Source organism: Chiloscyllium plagiosum, chromosome 23 (assembly GCF_004010195.1).
Source record: "Chiloscyllium plagiosum isolate BGI_BamShark_2017 chromosome 23, ASM401019v2, whole genome shotgun sequence".
Lineage (NCBI taxonomy): Eukaryota > Metazoa > Chordata > Chondrichthyes > Orectolobiformes > Hemiscylliidae > Chiloscyllium > Chiloscyllium plagiosum.
The window spans coordinates 44,939,029-44,960,805 of NC_057732.1; the positions used below are offsets into that span (position 1 = coordinate 44,939,029).

A 21,777-nucleotide genomic window follows, 5' to 3' on the forward strand; every position below is an offset into this window, starting at 1 on the left:
CACCCTCCTCTCTGACCTATCACCTCCATCCCCACCCCCATTCACCCATTGTACTCTATGCTACTTTCTCCCCACCCCACCATGCTCTCATTTATCTCTCCACTCTGCAGGCTCCCTGCCTCTATTCTTGATGAAGGGCTTTTGCCTGAAACGTTGATTTTCCTGCCCCTTGGATGCTGCCTGACCTGCTGTGCTTTTCCAACACCACTCTAATCCAGACTACAATAATCAAGCATCTATCCCTAACCTCAACATCCATCATGTCTCTCTCCTCGGTGAATACAGATGCAAGGTACTCATTAAGAATCTCCCCCATTTTTTCTGACTCCACACATAACTCTCCTCCTTTGTCTTTGAGTGGACGAACCCTCTCCTCTAGTTATCCTCTTGCTTCTTATATACAAACAAAAGGCTTTGGGATTTTCCTTAACCCTGTTTGTTAAAGATGTTTCATGACCCCTTTTAGGCCGCTTAATTCCTCATTTCAAATTGGTCCTACTTTCCCAATATTCTTCCAATGCTTGGGCTGTTTTCAGTCACCTAGACCATATGTATGCTTCCTTTTTCCTCTTAGCTAGTCTCACAATTTCACCTGTCATCCATGGTTTCCTAATCTTGCCATTTCTATCCCTCATTTTCACAGGGACATGTCTGTCCCGCACTCTAATCAACCTCTCTTTAAAAGCCTCCCACATATCAAATGTAGATTTAATTTCAAACAGCTGCTCCCAATCCAGATTCCCCAGCTCCTGCCAGATTTTGGCCTTCCCCCAATTTAGGAGCCAGTGAGGACTGCAGATGCTGGAGATCAGAGCTGAAAATGTGTTGCTGGAAAAGTGCAGCAGGTCAGGCAGCATCCAAGGAGCAGGAGAATCGACGTGAGCCGAAGGGGTAATGCCCGAAACGTCGATTCTCCTGCTCCTTGGATGCTGCCTGACCTGCTGCGTTTTTCCAGCAACACATTTTCAGCTTCCCCCAATTTAGCACTCTTCCTTTAGGACCGCTCTCATCTTTTAGATTAGATTAGATTAGATTAGATTACAGTGTGGAAACAGGCCCTTCGGCCCAACAAGTCCACACCGACCCGCCGAAGCGAACCCACCCATACCCCTACCCCTACATTTACCCCTTACCTAACACTACGGGCAATTTAGCATGGCCAATTCACCTGGCCCTGCACATCTTTGGACTGTAGGAGGAAACCGGAGCACCCGGAGGAAACCCACGCAGACACGGGGAGAACGTGCAAACTCCACACAGTCAGTCGCCTGAGGCGGGAATTGAACCCGGGTCTCTGGCGCTGCGAGGCAACAGTGCTAACCACTGTGCCACCGTGCCGCCCACTTTGTCCATGAGTGTTCTAAAACGTATGGAATTGTGATCACTATTCCCAAAGTGATCCCTAACTGAAACTTCAACCACCTGACCAGGCTCATTCCCCAACATTAGGTCCGGTATGGCCCCTTCCCGAGTTGAACTATTTACATGCTGCTCTATAAAACCTTCCTGGGTGCTCCTTCCAAATTCTGCTCCATCTAGACTAAAGTGAATTTAACACTAAGTGAGACACAGCATTGTATTTCAGATGTGTAATTGATTGAATTTAAATTTCCCCTGCGACAACGGTCCTGGAATCATTAGTCCAATCCTCTGAGATTACTGCCAGTAAAATTGCCAGTTTTCTATCATAACTTTCAATTTGCCCCTTGCTCATTAAAGCTCTTGTATTTACTTTCAGGCTCTCCTCCAGGATCTTAATATCCTAGAATCCACCTTAGTAGTCTTCCATTTTCTTCCTTCTGTAAAGTGTGTTTGTCTAAAACTGCTGCATGTGTTCTGTCCCACATATTCATTCCTATCTTACACTGATTGATTACCAATGCATATCCACACCCTTAAAAGAAAGAGGCAAATTCCTGCAGTCAACTGCAAAACTCTAAAAAAGGCTTAGAATTGCATGTGATGGAAAAATATTGAAAGCAGAGAAAAAGATTATTTACTAGATATATTAGTGACTAATGTATGGACATAATAGTTTTGGACATCCCGATATTGATTAATAGTCCTTGAAACCAGATTATTATCTGAAACGTCTTTGGTGAACCAAATTGTGAGTTCAATTTAAAACTCAAAGTAAATAATGAAGTTATTGTTATAGTTATTCCACAGTCCATTTGCAATGTTAATAATGCATTAGGCAAACAATGAGATAGCATATCTTACCTCAGAAGTAAGCTATTTAGCCTATTATCTCTGTGCCATGTATTTTGCTTTTCTTTGCTGTTTGAAAGATCAAGTTAATTCACTGAGTCATCCAATGTTATCATATGGAATGTTCTCCGGTTCAATGGGAAGAAGGGGTCAATGAGAGCAATTCCAGAACAGGTTTAACAGTTAGCAGTGATATTGGTTGAAGATATGTGATCTCTGCAGCCCCATTCACCCTCTGAACCAATACCAAATGCATTAACTGGGTGACTAGATGCAAGTGAATCTTTTTAAAATTGCATAAATTAAGGTAGAATAAAGGATTTATTTTTATGACACTAAGCTATCACGTTTAAAACCAGGTAAATTCGATTTGCAAAATAGTCAATATTAATCCTCATTATGTAAATTGGCTGACACAATGGTATTTTAAGGGGTGTCATATTAATTGTATGGACTGTTAGTGTTCTGAGCCTGTATGTTAGGTACACTGTGCAGTGGTGAAAATGTGAAGCCAGAAACATGACACTGCGGAAGAGAAGCTTTGGAGCTTATTTAAGAGATTCTTCAGCAGGAACCTTGCAAAATTACTGCCCACCCACCCTTGTCCCTCACACTCTTGTCAACAGGATAATATGCCTAGCCTGAATGAAAATAACAAAATGGAACAAGTGTTCTCTAAAACAAAATTCAATAGTACATTTGATTTAATGGACAAGGGATTCTACAACAATATAGCTCACAATTCAACATTACATTGAATTTAGTGCAAAGAAACAGAGCATTTCACTCATCAAATATTTCTGTCCCAGGAGCCTTCTCCCATTCCTGATTAGATTAGATTACTTACAGTGTGGAAACAGGTCGTTTGGCCCAGCAAGTCCACACCGACCCTCTGAAGAGCAACCCACCCAGACCCATTCCCCTACATTTACCCCTTCACCTTACACTAAGGGCAATTTACCATGGCCAATTCACCTAACCTGCACATCTTTGGACTGTAGGAGCAAACCGGAGCACCCGGAGGAAACCCACGCAGATACAGGGAGAACGTGCAAACTTCACACGGACAGTTGCCCGAGGCGGGAATTGAACCCGGGCCTGGCGCTGTGAGGCAGCAGTGCTAACCGCTACATATTTCCTCAGGTTGAACCACCACTCATGGTCTCTCTCTAATAAGAGAGCAGCCTTATGATCTTATAAATTGATGGCGACTTTAGCTTTACTTTTATATTTCAATCATCTGTGTGCTGAGTTATACCCTTGACAATGCATGGTATTCCTGATGAAGGGCTTTTGCCCGAAACGTCGATTTTCCTGCTCCTTGGATGCTGCCTGACCTGCTGTGCTTTTCCAGCACCACTCTAATCTAGAGTCTGGTTTCCAGCACCTGCAGTCCTTGTTTTTACCAATGCATGGAAATGGAGAGCCAGCTGAGCCTGCAAATGAAGTCATGTCCAACAGAGTGGCAAATATGATATTGGACATTAAAATGAACATTCAATAAAGAGTGAATGGAAATAAGATAAAGTCACGATAGCACCCAGAGGACCATCCTCTCATTAGAGAGAGAGAGAGAGAGACAACTGGTGGTGGTTTATCCTGAGAGTCACCACACACCAGGTGAGGGGGGGGGGTGGGGGGTTGAGAAGGTGAGATCTCCAGTGCAGGAATTGAACCCTTGCTGTTGGTGTCACTCTGCATCATAAATCAGCTGTCCAACCATCTGAGCTAACTGACCCTAAATGAAAATACATGTTGGTTTTTCTATTAAAAAAAGACTCTAATTCAGGCAAAGCCACCAACCATGAAATGTGCCAGTATATTTAGCTCTAATTAAACTAGTCTCAACCAAACTTACTGATACACACATGAATAATGTGAAACCAAGGTCATGTGAATGCAAGTTTAGCTTTGAAAACAAACTATGCCATTTTTGTCCTCTCAAGTCTTATGTTAATACAATGGAGATGGATATTATCAGTTGACTGCAGGTTTGACCACTGAGAAACTTCCCTGACAGAATCACAATGGTCTCCCCTTCCTACTGGAACAGTTTAAAGTATTAATTGTGGTCATGTGGAAAATGGGAGAAAAAAGAGAGACACACTTTAGTTCTGCCATTGGGAACAGTGTGCCACTGACAAAACACAACCTCATTGTGACTTCAGAAAACAAAGAGACATGAAATGCAATCTAACTTGCAAAAACCTGAGCAGAAAAATGTAATTGAAATGTAATATGACCTCTGCCTGCTTGCTGTGGAGTTTGGGTCATTAAGTTTATTCAAGGGTGCGACAGACAAATTTTTAATCATTCAGAGAACCAAGGCTTACAGGGAAAAGTCAGAAAATTATAGATCGGGCTTATTAGACAAGCCGTGATCTCATAGACTGGTAGAACAGATTCAATGGGCTGAATGTCCTGCTTCTGCTCCTTTGCCGTATAGTTTCCCATCTTCCCCCTTAACCTCTTGTAGCTGTTATTGGAAATTTTGGAAGATGATGATTACCTAAATCATTCAGCATACCAATAGGATGACAATTTCAGAATTTAGCAATGTACTACATTTAAAAAGTCTTCCCATCTCCCCTTTAATACAGTTGCCAATAACATTAAAACAGAGGTGTAATTTTTAATATAGATGGGGTAACAAAAATAACTGATAATATTGGAGGAGAAAGTGAGGACTGCAGATGTGGAGATCAGGCAGCATCAAAGGAGAAGGAGAATCGACGTTTCGGGCATAAGTCCTTCTTCAGGAACTGATAATATTGTACAAGGTTAGTAGATTTTACAGATGTTCTTTACTATTACAGTTGTGACATGTTTCCTTTTTGACAGACAGTGAATACACAATGTTAGGTAAGTCTGTGATGTGTATTTCACAGTGGAGTGTGTCTTCTTTTAATGAAAAAAGTTATACATGAATTTCATAATTAATTCTTGTTGCTAAACTAAAACCATATGTTTGTGCTGAAGTTCAACTCAAACAATCTCTGCCATTTTGTTCTGGCCATGTGTTGCTGTTTTGTGTAACTGCTTTCTTAATTATGTGGGTGTTGTCATTCGTATAACGTTAGTCGAGGTTAGTGACAATACTGTTCCTTAAATTCAGAAGGTGTGCTCTGGTGATCATATTACATCAGGAGTGAATTCCAGTTTGATCTTGTTTGCAGGGATGGTTTGGTCCAGAAATACATCTCTCGAGTTTCATTTCAGTTCTGGTGCAGATAATTAAAAATTATGTTTTAAATAGAACTGCTACAGAAATCGATAAGTTTAGCCTTGCCTTTGTGCAATTGATCTTAAGTTCTGTATATAACATTTTATACAATTTTGGTATTGCACGATTGCAAAATGTAAGAAATTTCTAGTTGTTCTGTAATACTAGTAAAGGCGAAATTCTGCTATTTGGCTCCTTGTAACCACTTGATTTTTCAACAATGAATGAAATATAGTTGGCTTAAGTAAAATGTGTACATTTTCATGGATCTTTTCCAGATGTAACATTGAGCATAAGCAAGGAAGTAATTTCTTCAGGAAATTTGATACTTTTTGGCAAGCAGTAAGTGAATTACGTTTTTTTAACTTCAGAAGAACCCAACTTGAAAAGACATGCTCCATGTTTTGAAGAGCTCAACATTTAGAAACTGTATTTAGTAGTTTTACATGTCCACACGGTTTTCTGTATGTGTTTTATGATTAGATCCCTTTGCCTTGCAAGGATTCAGAAGTTAAAAATGAATGACTTTAACAGCTGAGCTGTTCATTACTATGATGTAATTATAAAATTCTTTACCAATTGATTTGCAACTCAGTAGAAACACTTGTAATCCTACTGTTGGAAATCTGTTGAGTCACTACCACAGCATATGAGAGGACCAATGTGTAATATCATAAAAAGCTACAATATTGTACAGGAACAGGCCTTCAGCCCACAAAACCTATGTCAGTTCCTAATTTTTATTTAGACCTAATACTTACTGCCCATATGGTTCACCTCCAGTTCATGATCGTCAAGATACGTCTTAAACCTTGCTAATGTGCCTGCTTCCACCACCCCAATTGGCAATGCATTCCAGGCACCTACCAGCCTCTGTGTGAAAGGTTTACCCCACACTTCTCCATTAAACTTTCCCCCTCTCACCTTGAACCTCTGCCTTCTTGTAGTTGACCCTTCCACCCTGGGAAAAAGCCTCCAACTGACCACCCTATCTATCAGGTCTCCCCTCAGCCTCCACCTTTCCAAAGAAAACAAGCTGAGTTTATCAAATTTCTCCTCATAGCTAAAATCCACCAGAGCAGGCAACATCCTGGTAAACCTTCTCTGCTGGGTCTCCAAAGCATCCATGTCCTTCTGGTAGTGCGGCGACCAGGAATACACACAACATTCCAAATGAGGCCTAACTAAACTTTTATACAGCTGCAACATAATTTGCCAACTTTTATATTTGATGCCACAGCCAATAGACAATAGGTGCAGGAGTAGGCCATTCTGCCTTTCGAGCCAGCACCACCATTCATTATGATCATGGCTGATCATCCTCAATCTGTATCCTGTTCCTGCCTTATCCCCATAACTCTTTATTCCACTATTCGTAAGAGCTCTATCCAACTCTTTCTTGAAAGTATCCAGAGACTTGGCCTCCATAGCCTTCTGGAGCAGAGCATTCCACACACTCACCACTCTCTGGGTGAAGAAGTTTCTCCTCAACTCTGTTCTAAATGGCCTACCCCTTATTTTTAAACTGTGTCCTCTGGTTTGGGACTCACCCATCAGCAGAAACATGCTTCCTGCCTCCAGAGTGTCCAATCCTTTAATAATCTTATATGTCTCAATCAGATCCCCCTCTCAGTCTTCTAAACTCAAGGGTATACAAGCCCAATTGCTCCAATCTTTCAACATAAGATAGTCCCGCCATTCCGGGAATTGACCTCGTGAACTTACGTTGCACTCCCTCAATAGCCAGAATGTCTTTCCTCAAATTTGGAGACCAAAACTGCACACAATATTCCAGGTGCAGTCTCACCAGGGTCCTGTACAGCTGCAGAAGAACCTCTTTGCTTCTATACTTAATTCCTCTTGTTATGAAGGCCAGCATGCTATTAGCTTTCTTCACTGCTTGCTGTACCTGCATGCTTGCTTTCATTGACTAATGTACAAGAACACCTAGATCTCATTGTAGCAAGAGTGCTTCTTGACCATCTTATCCACCTTACCCACTTTCAGGGATCTGTGGACCCGTATACCCAAATCCTCTGTATGTCAATACTCCTAAGGGTTCTGCCATTTATTGTTTAATTCACATCTGAATGTGATCTTCCAATCTGCATCACCTTAAAATTGTCCAGGTTAAATTCCATCTGCCATTTTTCTGCCTAGATCTGCAATCTATCTATATCTTGCTGTATCCTTTGGTAATCTTCTTCAATTAGATTAGATTCCCTACAGTGTGGAAACAGGCCCTTCGGCCCAACAAGTCCACACCGACGCTCCAAAGAGTAACCCACCCAGACCCATTTCCCTCTGACTAACGCACCTAACCTATGGGCAATTTAGCATGGCCAATTCACCTGACCTGCACATCTTTGGACTTTGGGAGGAAACCGGAGCACCCGGAGGAAACTCATGCAGACAAGTCCATTTGCTTCGAAATATGAATAAATCCTGTCTCTCAATATCTTCTCCAAAAGCTTCCCTCGCGTTGACATCAGACTCACGGCCTGTAATTACCTGGATTATCTCTAGTTCCCTTCTTAAACAAAAGAACAATATTGGTCATTCTCCAGTTCTCTAGAACCTCACCTGAGGCCAAAACGGATGCAAAGATATCTGTTAAGGCCCTAGCTTTTTCTTCCCTTCATCCCAATTTATCCTGAGATAGATCCCATCTGGTCCTGGGGACTTGTCTACTTTAATGCATTTTAAGACACCCAGCACCTGCTTCTTCATTATGTTGACATTTCCTAGAGTATTCACATACATTCCCCTAACCTCAATATCCCTCATGTTCCTTTGTCTGGTGAATACCAATGTAAGGTACTCATAGAGTCATAGAGATGTATGGCACGGAAATAGAACGTTTGATCCAACTCGTTCATGCCAACCAGATATTCCACATTAATCTAGTCTCATTTGCCAGCATTTGGCTCATATCCTTCTAAACCCTTCTCATTCATACTCATTTAAGAACTCACCCATTTCTTCTGGTTCCAATTATAATCTCCCTTCTTTCTCCTTGAGTGGGCCTACTCTTTCCCTAGCTACCTCTTGTTCCTCATATGTGTATAAAATGCCTTAGGATTCTCTTTCACTATGCTGGCCAAGGACAATTCATGGCTGCTTTTAGCCCTCCTCACACCCCATTTGAGCTCCTTCCTACTTTCTCTATCTTGTATTCTTCAATGACTTTGTTTTTAGTTGCCTAAACCTTAGGGTATGCTTCCTTTTCATTTTACTAAAATAATTTCCCCAGTCATCCAAGGTTCCTGAATCCTGCCATTCCTGTCCTTCATTTTAACAGGAACATTCCTGTCCTGCACTCTAATTAAATGGTCCTTAAAAGACTCCCACATGTCAGATGTGGATTTACCTTCAAACAGCCGCTCCCAATCCACGTTAATCAATTCTTGCCTAATTCAGTTATAGTTGGCCTTCCCCCAATTTAACACCTTCATTTCTGGTCCATCCTTGTCCTTATCCATAAGTATTGGGAAATTTATGGAATTATGGTCACTATTTCCAAAATGCCCCCTGACTGAAACTTTGATCACCTGGCTGGACTCATTTCCCAATGCCAGGTCCAGTATGGCCCCCTCTCTTGTTTGATTATCCATCCAAACCCCTAGTACTAGGGAAGTCCCAGTCAGTATGGGGGAAGTTAAAATCATCCACCACAACAACCCCTATTATTTTAACATCTTTCTAGAATCTGACTACATGTCTTGTATGTTCCATTGGCAACTGGGAGGTCTTTAGTACAATCTCAGCATTGTGATTACGCCCATTTATTCCTGAACTCTACCCATAATGCCTCACTGCAAGATCCCTCCAGGTTATCCTCCCTCAACACAGCTGTGGTATGTTCCCAAGTAATATAATTCAGTTATATAACCAGTAATATAACTCCCCTACATCTCTTGCTTCCTCCTCTGTCTTTTCTAAAACACCAATATCTCAGAATGTTAAGTTGTCAGTCCTGTCCCTCTTTCATCCATGTGTCTGATAGCAACAGCATCATAATTGTATGCATTAATCCAGGCTCTAATTTCATTTGTTTTACCTGCTATTACCTCTTGCATTGAAGCAATTCCAGTCCATGCCTCCAGTTCCACTGAGCTTAGCAGCCTCTCCCTGACTGCTCTTCCTCTTAACTATATTCGTCTTAGTCTCAAGCTCTTTTCCAGTCTCTATACTGATTGACTTGCTGCTCTGAATTCCCCCTCCCCACCCCAGCCACACTAACTTAAACCATCCCAAGTGGTACTATCAAATCTTCCTGCCAGGATATTGGTGCTCCACCAGTTTAGGTGCAACCTGTCCTTCTTGTACAGGTTGCACCTTCCCGAGAAGACATCCCAATGATCCACATATCTGAAGCCCTCCCTCTTACATCAGCTCTTTAACCATGTGTTCGATTGTATTAAGTCTCTATTCCTAGCCTCAGGAGCATGTGGCACAGAAAATAATCCTGAGATTACTACCTTAGTAGTCCTGCTTTTTAGTTTACTACCTAACTCTCTGAATTGTCGCTGCAGGAACTTGTCACTCTTCCTACGCATGTCATTTGTGCCAATGTGATCAATGACTTTTGTCTGTTTACCCATCCGTTTCAGGATACCACTCATGATCCTGGCACCAGGGAGGCAATATACCATACTCAAGTAGAAATTGAGACTTGCTTCAGAAATTCCCCACATTCCATTCTTCATGGTCTTAATTATGCCAAATAAATCCAGTGAGATTTCAGGAGAAACTTCTTTATTCAGAGACTGGTTGGAATGTGGAACTTGTCACCAGATGAAGTCGCTGAAAATGTGTTGCTGGAAAAGTGCAGCAGGTCAGGCAGCATCCAAGGAACAGGAGAATCGACGTTTCGGGCATAAGTCCTTCTTCAGGAATGAGGAAAATGTGTCCAGCAGGCTAAGATAAAAGGTAGGGAGGAGGGACTTGGGGGAGGGGCGTTGGAATTGCGACAGGGTCCAAATTTCGTTGGTTGGAACGTAGTCCGGAGTCCATGCGGGATCAGTCGGTTCCGTAGGCAGGTGCTGAGGAAGGAGATGTGGCTGTGGTAGCGAGTCTGTTTGAGAACGTGGCTGAAGAGCTTCTGTGCAGAGGAGATGACCTGGGGTGTGCAGTGCAGTGCAGTGCACACACCAGATGAAGTCGACCAAGTAAAGAGATGTTTTAAGGGGATGGCTAGGTGAACACATGAGGAGGAAGAAAATATAAAGTTGTGTTGATATGATATTGAGAAATAAGGCAACAGGAGATTTGGGTTGACCATTAACATCAGCACAGAAATGGATGGAAAAATAAAGGGAAATGCAAAGTCCTGTTGCTTGATATCTCTTCCTTTCAAAGCAACAATGTAAAATGATTAGATACTGGATTGTCACCCTGCCCTTTTCCTCATGAATAGTTTATCTATATAACACAAAGGGAAGTGCCATGCATACACCCACGCATTACTTGGAAAATACAGTTTTGGCTAAGAAATTGGACTCTTGAACTGCTTTTTTCAGTATCGTAAGAAAAAGAAATGATGAAATTAGCTGATACAGTACTTACTTTCTCTCCTTCCATATTCGGAAAGATATCCTGGAAGCATGTGGGTTACATGGGCCAGCCTTCTATGTTGATATTAGTAGGATGAAGCCTTCTGCACCCCTTGATGCAGGCAAATGTTTAGAAAAAGCCAGGAAATTTTTGTGGCATCATGAAAGCTGACCTCAAGCTGAGAGGTGGGGAGCGGGCCATTGTGTCATTTGGGTGCTCGTCCTAGAAGGGTTTAACTGGGTGATTGACAAAGTAAAACTACCACTTCCTAGAAATAAAGTGCATTCGCAAGTGTTCAGAAATGGTAAAGTCCTTGTTGGGTGACAATGTCCATCAGGCAGGCAAACATGTCCTTCAGGTGGAAGATGAATGCGAAGAGGAAGAAGATCCAGGGGTGAGTTGTTATAAACACAGGTTAATATAAGGTAAAAACAATGACTGCAGATGCTGGAAACCAGATTCTGGATTAGTGGTGCTGGAAAAGCACAGCACAGCAGTTCAGGCAGCATCCGAGGAGCAGTAAAATGGACGTTTCGGGCAAAAGCCCTTCATCAGGAATACAGGCAGAGAGCCTGAAGGGTGGACAGATAAGTGAGAGGAGGGTGGGGGTGGGGGAAAAATAGCATGGCGGAAGATGAGGCGTTCTTCCTCCAGGCGTTGGGTGGTGAGGGAGCGGCGGTGAAGGAGGCCCGGGACCTCCATGTCCTCAGCAGAGTGAGAGGGGGAGTTGAAATGTTGGGCCACAGGGCGGTGTGGTTGATTGGTGCGGGTGTCCCAGAGATGTTCCCTAAAGCGCTCTGCTAGGGGGCGTCCTGTCTCCCCAATGTAGAGGAGACCGCATCGGGAGCAATGGATACAATAAATGATATTGGTGGATGTGCAGGTAAAACTTTGATGGATATGGAAGGCTCCTTTGGGGCCTTGGATGGGGGTGAGGTAGGAGATGTGGGCGCAGGTTTTGCAAATCCTGCGGTGGCAGGAGAAGGTGCCAGGATGGGAAGGTGGGTTGTTGGGGGGCGTGAACCTGACCAGGTAGTCATGGAGGGAATGGTCTTTGTGGAAGGCGGAAAGGGGTGGGGAGGGAAATATATCTCTGATGGTGGGGTCCGTTTGGAGGTGGCGGAAATGTTGGCGAATGATTAGGTTTATGCGAAGGTTGGTAGGGTGGAAGGTGAGCACCAGGGAGTTTTGCTTTAATGTGAGTTTTAAGAAAATGGTGAATGCAGCTCCTGTGCACTGTTGTTATGAAATGGAGCAGGGGCAGGGGAACTGTTTGAGATTGTGTAACAACTGGACTGACAAGTTTTACTCCTTTTTGAGAGTCCTCTCAATTTTATTTAAAAATGCAGCTTTCTTGAGGGTGGTCAGCCCTACAAAGACAGTCTTACAAGTAACACCAGTTTCTCACCAAAGTTCTGCTGTGATTCTAGGTAGGATGTGTTAACTGACTATTCAACAGGCAAAGAGCATCACAGCAGAATTTAATGTATCCATAAGCAGGTTTCCCATCAAAAGGAAATCACTGACCTTTCAAGGTGTTCAGTGACCTTGCAAACACTTACTTTTCCTGCTTTCCTTGACCTCTCCCTTTTCATCTCTGGGGACAGTTTACAGACTGACATAAACCCACAGACTCCCATAATTGCCTGGACTATACTTTCTCCCAGCCCATATCCATCCCATTTTCCCAATTCCTCCGTCTCCATCCCATCTGCTTTGACAAGAAAATGTTACACTTGCAAACATCCCAGATGTCCGCCTATTTTAAACAACGTGCTTTCCTCCCTCTGTCATCCAGACAGCCCTCCACCACACCACTTCTTTTCCTCCCTCCACTACTCTAAATCCTCCCCAATCCAAATATAATAAAGACAGAATCCCCCTTGTCCTCACTTTCTGTCCCACCAGTCTCTGCAACCAGCATCTCAGAGAGTCATAGTCATAGAGACGTACAGCATGGAAACAGACCCTTCAGTCCAACTCATCCATGCTGACCAGATATCCCAACCTAATCTAGTCCCATGTGCCAGCACTTGGCCCATATTGCTCTAAACCCTTCCTATTCATATACCCATCCAAATGCCTTTTAATCCAAATGCCTTTTAAATGTTGCAATTGTACTAGCCTCCACCACTTCCTCTGGCAGCTCACTCCTCTGCGTGAAAAGATTGCCACTTAGGTCCCTTTTATATCTTTCCCTCTCACCCTAAACCTCTAGTTCAGGACTCCCCCACTCCAGGGAAAAGACCTTGTTTATTTACCCTATCCATGCCCCTCATGATTTTATAAACTTCTATAAAGATTAGATTAGATTACTTACAGTGTGGAAACAGGCCCTTCGGCCCAACAAGTCCACACCGACCCGCCGAAGAGCAACCCACCCAGACCCATTCCCCTACATTTACCCCTTCACCTAACACTATGGGCAATTTAGCATGGCCTATGCACCTAACCTGCACATCTTTGGACTGTGGGAGGAAACCGGAGCACCTGGAGGAAACCCACGCAGACAAGGGGAAAATGTGCAAACTCCACACTGACAGTTGCCTGAGGTGGGAATTGAACCCAGGTCTCTGGTGCTGTGAGGCAGCAGTGCTAACTACTGTGCCACCATGCCGCCCACCCCTCAGCATTACTCAATACTCTTGACCAGTAAAGGAAAGCATACCAAACGCCTTCTCCACTATCCTATCTGCCTGCGACTCCACTTTCAAGGAGCTATGAACCTACACTCCAAGTCTCTTTATTCAGCAACACTCTCTAGGACCTTACCATTAAGTATATAAGTCCTGTTAAGATTTGCTTTCCTAAAATGCAGCACTTTGCATTTATCTGAATTAAACTCCATCTGCCACTCCTCAGCCCATTCACCCATCTGATCAAGACCCCGTTGTAATCTGAAGTAACCTCCTTCGCTGTCCACTACACCTCAATTTTGGGATCATATGCAAACATACTAACTATACCTCCTCTGTTCACATCCAAATCATTTATATAAATGACAAAAATTAGCGGACCAAGCACTGATCCATGTGACACTCCACTGGTCACAGGCCTCCAGTCTGAAAAACCCTCCACCACCACCCTCTGTCTTCTACCTTCGAGCCAGTACTGTGTCCAAATGGCTAATTCTCCCTGTATTCTATGAAATCTAACCTTGCTAACCAGTCTCCCGTGGGGAACCTTGTCAAACGCCTTACTGAAGTCCATATAGATCACTTCCACTGCTCTGCCCCCATCAATCCTCTTTGTTATTTCTTCAAAAAACTCAATCAAGTTTGTGAGACATGATTTCCCACACACAAAGCCATGTTGACTATCCCTAATCAGTTCTTGCTTTTTAAAATACGTGTTAATCCTATCCTTCAGGATTCCCTCCAGCACCTTGCCCACCACCGATATCAGGCTCATTAGTCTATAGTTCCCTGGTTTGTCCTTACCACCTTTCTTAAATAGTGGTACCACATTAGCCAACCTCCAGTGTTCTGGCACCTCATCTACTTCCGCCAACTCCAATACGACTCCACCACCCAGAACATGTGGTGGGCGGCACGGTGGCACAGTGGTTAGCACTGCTGCCTCACAGCACCAGAGACCCGGGTTCAAATCCTGCCTCAGGCGACTGACTGTGTGGAGTTTGCACGTTCTCCCCGTGTCTGCGTGGGTTTCGTCCGGGTGCTCCGGTTTCCTCCCACAGTCCAAAGATGTGCAGGTCAGGTGAATTGGCCATGCTAAATTGCCCGTAGTGTTAGGTAAGGGGTAAATGTAGGGGTATGGGTGGGGTGCGCTTCGGCGGGTCGGTGTGGACTTGTTGGGCCGAAGGGCCTGTTTCCACACTGTAATGTAATCTAATGTAATCTAAACATCTTCCCCTCCCCACCCTTCTCCGCCTTCCGCAAGGACTGTTCCTTTCGTCACTCCTTAGCTCGCGTCACTCTCCCCACTAACCTCCTGGTATCTTCCCCTACAACCATAAAAGATGCAAAACCTACCAGTACACTACCTCCCTCACCACAATTCAGGGCCCCAAACAGTCCTTCCAGGTGAGATAGAGGTTCACCTACCTCTCCTACAATCTAGTTTACTGTATCCAGTGCACCCAATGTGGTCTTCTCTACATCGGGGAGACAAAACGCAAACTTAGGGAATGTTTTACTGAGCATCTCAGCTGGACCTGCAGGGGTCAGCCTGACTTTCCAGTTACCGCCCATTTCAAATCTCCTTCCCATACCCTCTTCAACATGTCCATCCTCAGCCTCCTTCATTGCCACAGTGAATCTGACTACAAATTGGAGGAAGAACATGGGGTGGCACGGTGGCTCGGTGGTTAGCACTGCTGCCTCACAGCTCTAGGGACAAGGGTTCGATTCCAGCCTCGGGCAACTGTCTTTGTGGAGTTTGAGCATTCTCCCTGTGTCTGTGTAGGTTTCCTCCAGGTGCTCCAGTTTCCTCCCACAGTCCAAAGGTGTACAGGTTAGGTGAATTGGCCATGCTGAATTATCCATAGTGTTCAGGGTGTAGGTTGGGTGCATTAGTCAGGAGAAATGTAGAGTAATACGGTAGGGTAATTGGTCTGGGTGGGTTTCTCTTCGAAGGGTTGGTGTGGACATGTGGGCCAAATGGCCTGTTTCCACACTGTAGGGTTTCTCTGATTTAAAGAACACCTTGTCTTCCATCTGGACAGCCCGGAGGACTCAATACTGCATTCTCCAGTTTCAAATAACCTTCCCATCCATCCCCTAACTCCCTTTCCAGCCTGCCTCCTCTCTTCCATTCCACCTACCAACCCTTCCTTCCAGCTACCAACCCGGTTGTACCCACCACCTCTGTTCACCTATCACTACCCCATCATTCCATCCCTCTCCCAACCCAAACCCCACCGCCTTTACCTGCAGCTCCCCCTACTCTCACCTCCATCCCTGAAGAAGAGTCAACTTCTCCACCTCCAGATGCTGCCTGGCTTGCTGTGTTCTTCCAGCCTCCTATAATCCAGTTTTGATAAATCATGGCCATTTTTATATCCTGATGAAGGGCTTATGCCCAAAACATCGATCCTCCTGCTCCTCGGATGCTGCCTGACCTGCTGTGCTTTTCCAGTACTACACTCTTGACTCTGATCTGCAGGATCTGCCGTCCTCATTTTCTCCTAGAATCAGGTGACAGCCAACTTCGTGGAGTACAGTCATATACTTAGTTGAGGTTTGGAAATTTCCTCATCATTTTGTGTAAAAACAAAACAGAAAAAACAAAATTATATAGTAGCTTTTAAACTGAAAGTTATTGAAGTTGGAGAGAAAACAAATAACAGCAAGAGAATTTTGTGTTTCGGAGAAACTCGTGAGAGACTGAAGAAATATACTGAATCAACTCTAACCATGCTAAAGCAAAACTGTGCCGACAGAGGTAACCCTCGCAAGTGGCCACAATTGGAGAAAAATGTTGCTGAGTGGTGCTTGAAAATCATCAAAATGGAAAACGTGTTTGTCGTGAAGCCATCTGAATCCATGCATGAAACAAATCAAAGGAGAATGGGAATTTCGGATTTTAAGTGCTGGATAATGCACAAAGTTCATGAGAAGGCATTACTTAGTACTTCCGCAGAGAACTAAGATTGCACAAAAGCTGCCTGCTGAACCAGAAAACAGGATATTACAGTTTCACCAGTTTGCAATCAGAAATCAGCAGAAGGAAGGAAGACCACAACACATCATGCATTGGATACATGGACAAAACGCCTATTACTCTCGACATGCCAGAGAATCGAACCGTGAACCAAAAAGGAGGAAAACAGCATTGGTGAAAACCATTGGCCGTGAGAGAAGTAGGTTTACTTCAGTTCTTTCTTGTACGGCTGATGGCACTACGTTAAAACCAATGGCTGTTTTTAAGAGAAAAACTGTGCCAAAGGAGAAATTTCCAAAAGGAATTAGCATCCATATGCATCCACAAGGCTGGATGGATGAAGGTGGATGTAGAAAATGGATAAAGGAAGTTCGGAATTTATGACCTGATGGACTATGCAAGGAAAAGATTTTGCTCATCTGGGACCAGTTTAGATCACATCTAGTGAAGAATGTTGTTGATAACATGCAATCACATAACACTGACATAGCTGTCATTCCTGGCAGACTTACAAGTGTTTTTCAACTAGTAGATGTTGGTATCAATAAGCCATTGAAGGACATGATGAGAATGAAGTGGAATAACTGGATGTGTGATGGAGAAAAAAACATATACGAAAGGAGGTGGTGTGCAAGCTCCATCACTGACGCTGATCTGTAGCTGGATCGACGATTCATGGAAGGACATAAAAGCTGACACTATTTTCAAATCATTCAGGAAATGTGGGGTTTTGAACGCATTGGACAGTAAAGAGGACAATTATCTGTGGGATGACATAAGTGAAGAAGATGATGTGTTACTGCTAACTATGGACAGCGAAGAGGAAGAGGATCCATATGATGATATAATTCATCCTGATGATTATGCAGCTTTATGCGGTGCTGAAGGTGTTGAACAGCATGATTTTGCAGGATTTTAGTGAACTTTTGTACTTGACATGTTTAATTTAGGATGAAACATGCAATTTAAAGCCGTATTATATTTCTACTCTACTTTTTGTGTGTATAAATAAAAGTTTAATAATTCATTTTTGTCCTGGTTAACTTCATCTGGTAATTACCGTAATTTGATTGTTTTTCTTTTTTAGTTTAGAGATCAATTGGGCTTCTGCTAACAATACAATATTTTGGACTGTAGCATGAATTTCAGCCCCTCAAAAGTTGTATCCATGTAATAGTTGAACCGCTAAATTTAATGTTAAAAATAGTCTAAAATATTTGTTTCTTACATGAGTATTGATTTAGATTTTTAAAGAAATTACAGTATTTTTCTATCTGTCACTTTTATTTTCCTTTGAATCCATTCTTTCTTTCCTGCTCTATATTTTTATACTAACTGTATTTGATTTAGCATTGAATTAAATATTCTAACTCACAACCTTCCTTCAGACAACACTGGTGAATAACAGTTCTTTAATCTGCTTGATTATGAACAGCCCCAATTGCTTACCATGATCACACATGACACTACATCCCTGTTGTGGGTACCGCACCAAAATGTGTTTCTAATCATCCCAACCTCTAGTGCAAAAGTCCATATGTGGGTCTAATGAATTGTGCAGCACTGTTAACTCGCTCCTTCCAGCAAATCTTGCCCAAGATCTTGTATTACAACATGATTCTGCCCTTTGCTTCATAAGATGTATATAATATAATTTAGCTCCCCGGCCCACTCAAGCCTCTCTGTCCTCACACTCCTATGTTGTTGAAGTGAAGCTCAGTGGAAGCACGAAGAGCAATACTTTTTGATTAAGCACTTAAGAGGCTGTCAGACTCAAACTCTTGAGCTCAACGATTTTAGATCATAACTATGCTGTTATCTCATTGGAAAGCAGCATGACCAGTGTTCTGGTAATGAATCTGCTTTTGTTGTTTTCAGCTCCTCTAGACTCGTCTTTTAATAATTTTATTGCCCCATTGCCATCCCCTTTTGCCTTGCTCCATTACCTCTGTTATAACTTAATGACTTCTACTTCCTACCCTGTTACAGACCTCCCTTTGTATTTCTTCTGCAGGCAAATGAGATTAGTTCAGATTAGGAAATCTGGTCGGCATGGACAAGTTAGGCCGAAGTTGACAAGCAGGAGGCTGGAAGAACACAGTGAGCCAGGCAGCATCAGGAGGTGGAGAAGTCAACATTTCATGTATAATCCTTCTTTAGGACTGAAGTTGAGCTGAAGGGTCTGTTTCTGTGCTGCATGACTCAATGACCCTTTCTACCATTTCTGTTTTAAACTTACTTAAAATCTGTGGTATCTGCAACTTTTTCCAGTTCTAATGAAACATTGGCCCAGATTTTGTAATCAGTGGCACTGACCTCATAAAAAGTTGTCCACAGAGATGTAGTGGTCTGTCTGCCATGAATTTTCCCTTTCCCAATGAGATTTCAATTCTAGTGAGATCTCCAGGTGTCCAACAGAGGTGATATCATCAGGTGAACTAAGCATGCAATCTTGTTGAAGAATTCTCTGAAATCAAAATGTTGTATATGACAAAACAACAGAAAGTGCTGTAGAAACTCAGGAAGTCTGACAGTATCTGTGGAGAGAGAAACAGCATAGTTAGCCTGAAAGGGTTAACTCCAAAATCTTTGTCTGGCTCTGCCCAGCAGTATATAAGTGACCGTATCAGGGAAAAACTAGCCACTTCTTGTTGATCCAGTCTGTTGATCTCACCTCTACTGTTAACAATTATGTAACTTAGGTTAACCTGGTCTATGTCTTACCAAATATAATAAAGTTAACCATTCTAATGTTACTGTAACCTGTTCCTTAGTTAGTGAACTTTTGTTACCCAGGACTGAGCCTCTACTGCCCAGACTTTGTATGGTCATCTCTCTCAAATCAATCCTAGTCAGTGCCTAGAATAGGACTCTTTTCCTTCTTCTTTCACCGTCCCTCAACGGCAAGGATGACTTGGGCTACTCTTTCATCGGAGACGTACAACCAGTGATAGTTTAACATGGCGGTCACCACATTCCAGGTGAGGTGTAAGTTTGAGAAGCTGGGACTTTCCTACTAAACCTCTACTAAAAGAATTGAACCTGTACTGTTGGTTATCACGTATCAAACCAGTCGCCAAACCAACTGAGCTAATCATCCACTACGTAGTACTAACAAAAGGGATTGATGGCAGCATGTCTAGTCAAGGAAGATCCTGGCAAAACTGTGGACCTATTTTACAACACAAGTCAAGAAATAAATTGCACAAATTCTCATTCACTTTTTGTAAACTTTACAGAGAACGAACCAAAGGTTGGGGCACAAGGATGAAAATATGGTGTGGGACATGATGGTAATTCACTTAGAGTCATAGAGATGTACAGCATGGAAACAGACCCTTTGGTCCAACCCATCCATGTCGACCAGATATCCCAACCCAATCTTGTCCCACCTGCCAGCACCCAGCCCATATCCCTCCAAACCCTTCCTATTCATATACCCATCCAAATGCCTCTTAAATGTTGCAATTGAACCAGCCTCTACCACTTCCTCTGGCAGCTCATTCCAAAGCCGTACCACCCTCTGTTTGAAAACATTGCCCCTTAGGTCTCTTTTATATCTTTCCCCTCTCATCCTAAATCTATGCCCTATAGTTCTGGACTCCCCGACCCCAGGGAAAAGACTTTGCCTATTTACCCTATCCATGGCCCTCATAATTTTGTAAACGTCTGTAAGGTCACCCCTCAGCCTACAATGCTCCAGGGAAAACAGCCCCAGCCTGTTCAGCCTCTCCCAACAGCACAAATCCTCCAACCCTGGCAACATTCTTGTAAATCTTTTCTGAACCCTTTCAAGTTTCACAACATCTTTCCGATAGGAAGGAGACCAGAATTGCATAAAATTTTCCAACAGTGGCCTAACCAATGTCCTGTACAGCCGCAACATGACCTCCCAACTCCTGTACTCAATACTCTGACCAATAAAGGTAAGCATACCAAATGCCTTCTTCACTATCCTATCTACCTGCGACTCCACTTTCAAGGAGCTATGAACCTCCACTCCAAGGTCTCTTCAGTCCTGCTAAGATTTGCTTTCCCAAAATGCAGCACGTTGCATTTATCTGATTTAAACTCCATCTGCCACTTCTCAGCCCATTGGCCCATCTGGTCAAGATCCTGTTGTAATCTGAGGTAACCCTCTTCACTGTCCACTACACCTCCAATTTTGGTGTCAGCTGCAAACTTATTAACTATACCTCTTATGCTCACAACCAAATCATTTATATAAATGACAAAAAGTAGAGGACCCAGCACCGATCCTTGTGGCACTCCACTGGTCACAGGCCTCCAATCTGAAAAACAACCCTCCACCACCACCCTCTGTCTTCTACCTTTGAGCCAGTTCTGTATCCAAATGGTTAGTTCTCCCTGTATTCCGTGAGATCTAACCTTGCTAACCAGTCTCCCATGGGGAACCTTGTTGAACACCTTACTGAAGTTACATATAGATCACATCTACTGCTCTGCCCTCATCAATCCTCTTTGTTACTTCTTCAATAAACTCAATCAAGTTTGTGAGACATGATTTCCCACGCACAAAGCCATGTTGACTATCCCTAATCAATCCTTGTCTGTCGAAATACATGTACATCCTATCCCTCAGGACTCCCTCCAGCAACTTGCCCACCACCGAGGTCAGGCTCACTGGTCTATAGTTCCCTGGCTTGTCTTTACCGCCCTTCTTAAACAGTGGCACCACGTTTGCCAACCTCCAGTCTTCCGGCATCTCACCTGTGACTATCAATGATACAAATATCTCAGCAAGAGGCCCAGCAATCACTTCTCTGGCTTCCCACAGAGCTCTAAAGTACACCTGATCAGGTCCTGGGGATTTATCCACTTTTATCCGTTTCAAGACATCCAGCACTTCCTCCTCTGTAATCTGTACATTTTGCAAGATGTCACCATCATTTTCCCTACAGTCTATATCTGCCATATCCTTTTCCACAGTAAATACTGATGCAAAATATTCATTTAGTATCTACCCCATTTTCTGCGGCTCCACACAAAGGCCGCTTTGCTGATCTTTGAGGGGCCCTATTCTCTCCCTAGTTACCCTTTGTCTTTAATGTATTTGTAAAAACCCTTTGGATTCTTCTTAATTCTATTTGCCAACGCTATCTCATGTCCCCTTTTTGCCCTCCTGATTTCCCTCTTAAGTATAC

General features: G+C 43.2%; 1 long non-coding RNA gene across 1 annotated transcript; it reads left to right on the forward strand.

Annotated features, from left to right (window-relative positions):
- The first annotated feature begins 4,949 nt into the window (after positions 1-4,949).
- On the forward strand, positions 4,950-10,263 carry LOC122561840. Its single transcript, XR_006315125.1, has 3 exons — positions 4,950-4,991; positions 5,713-5,776; positions 10,048-10,263. It is a non-coding gene; the product is annotated as an uncharacterized LOC122561840 (long non-coding RNA).
- The last annotated feature ends 11,514 nt before the right edge of the window (positions 10,264-21,777 follow it).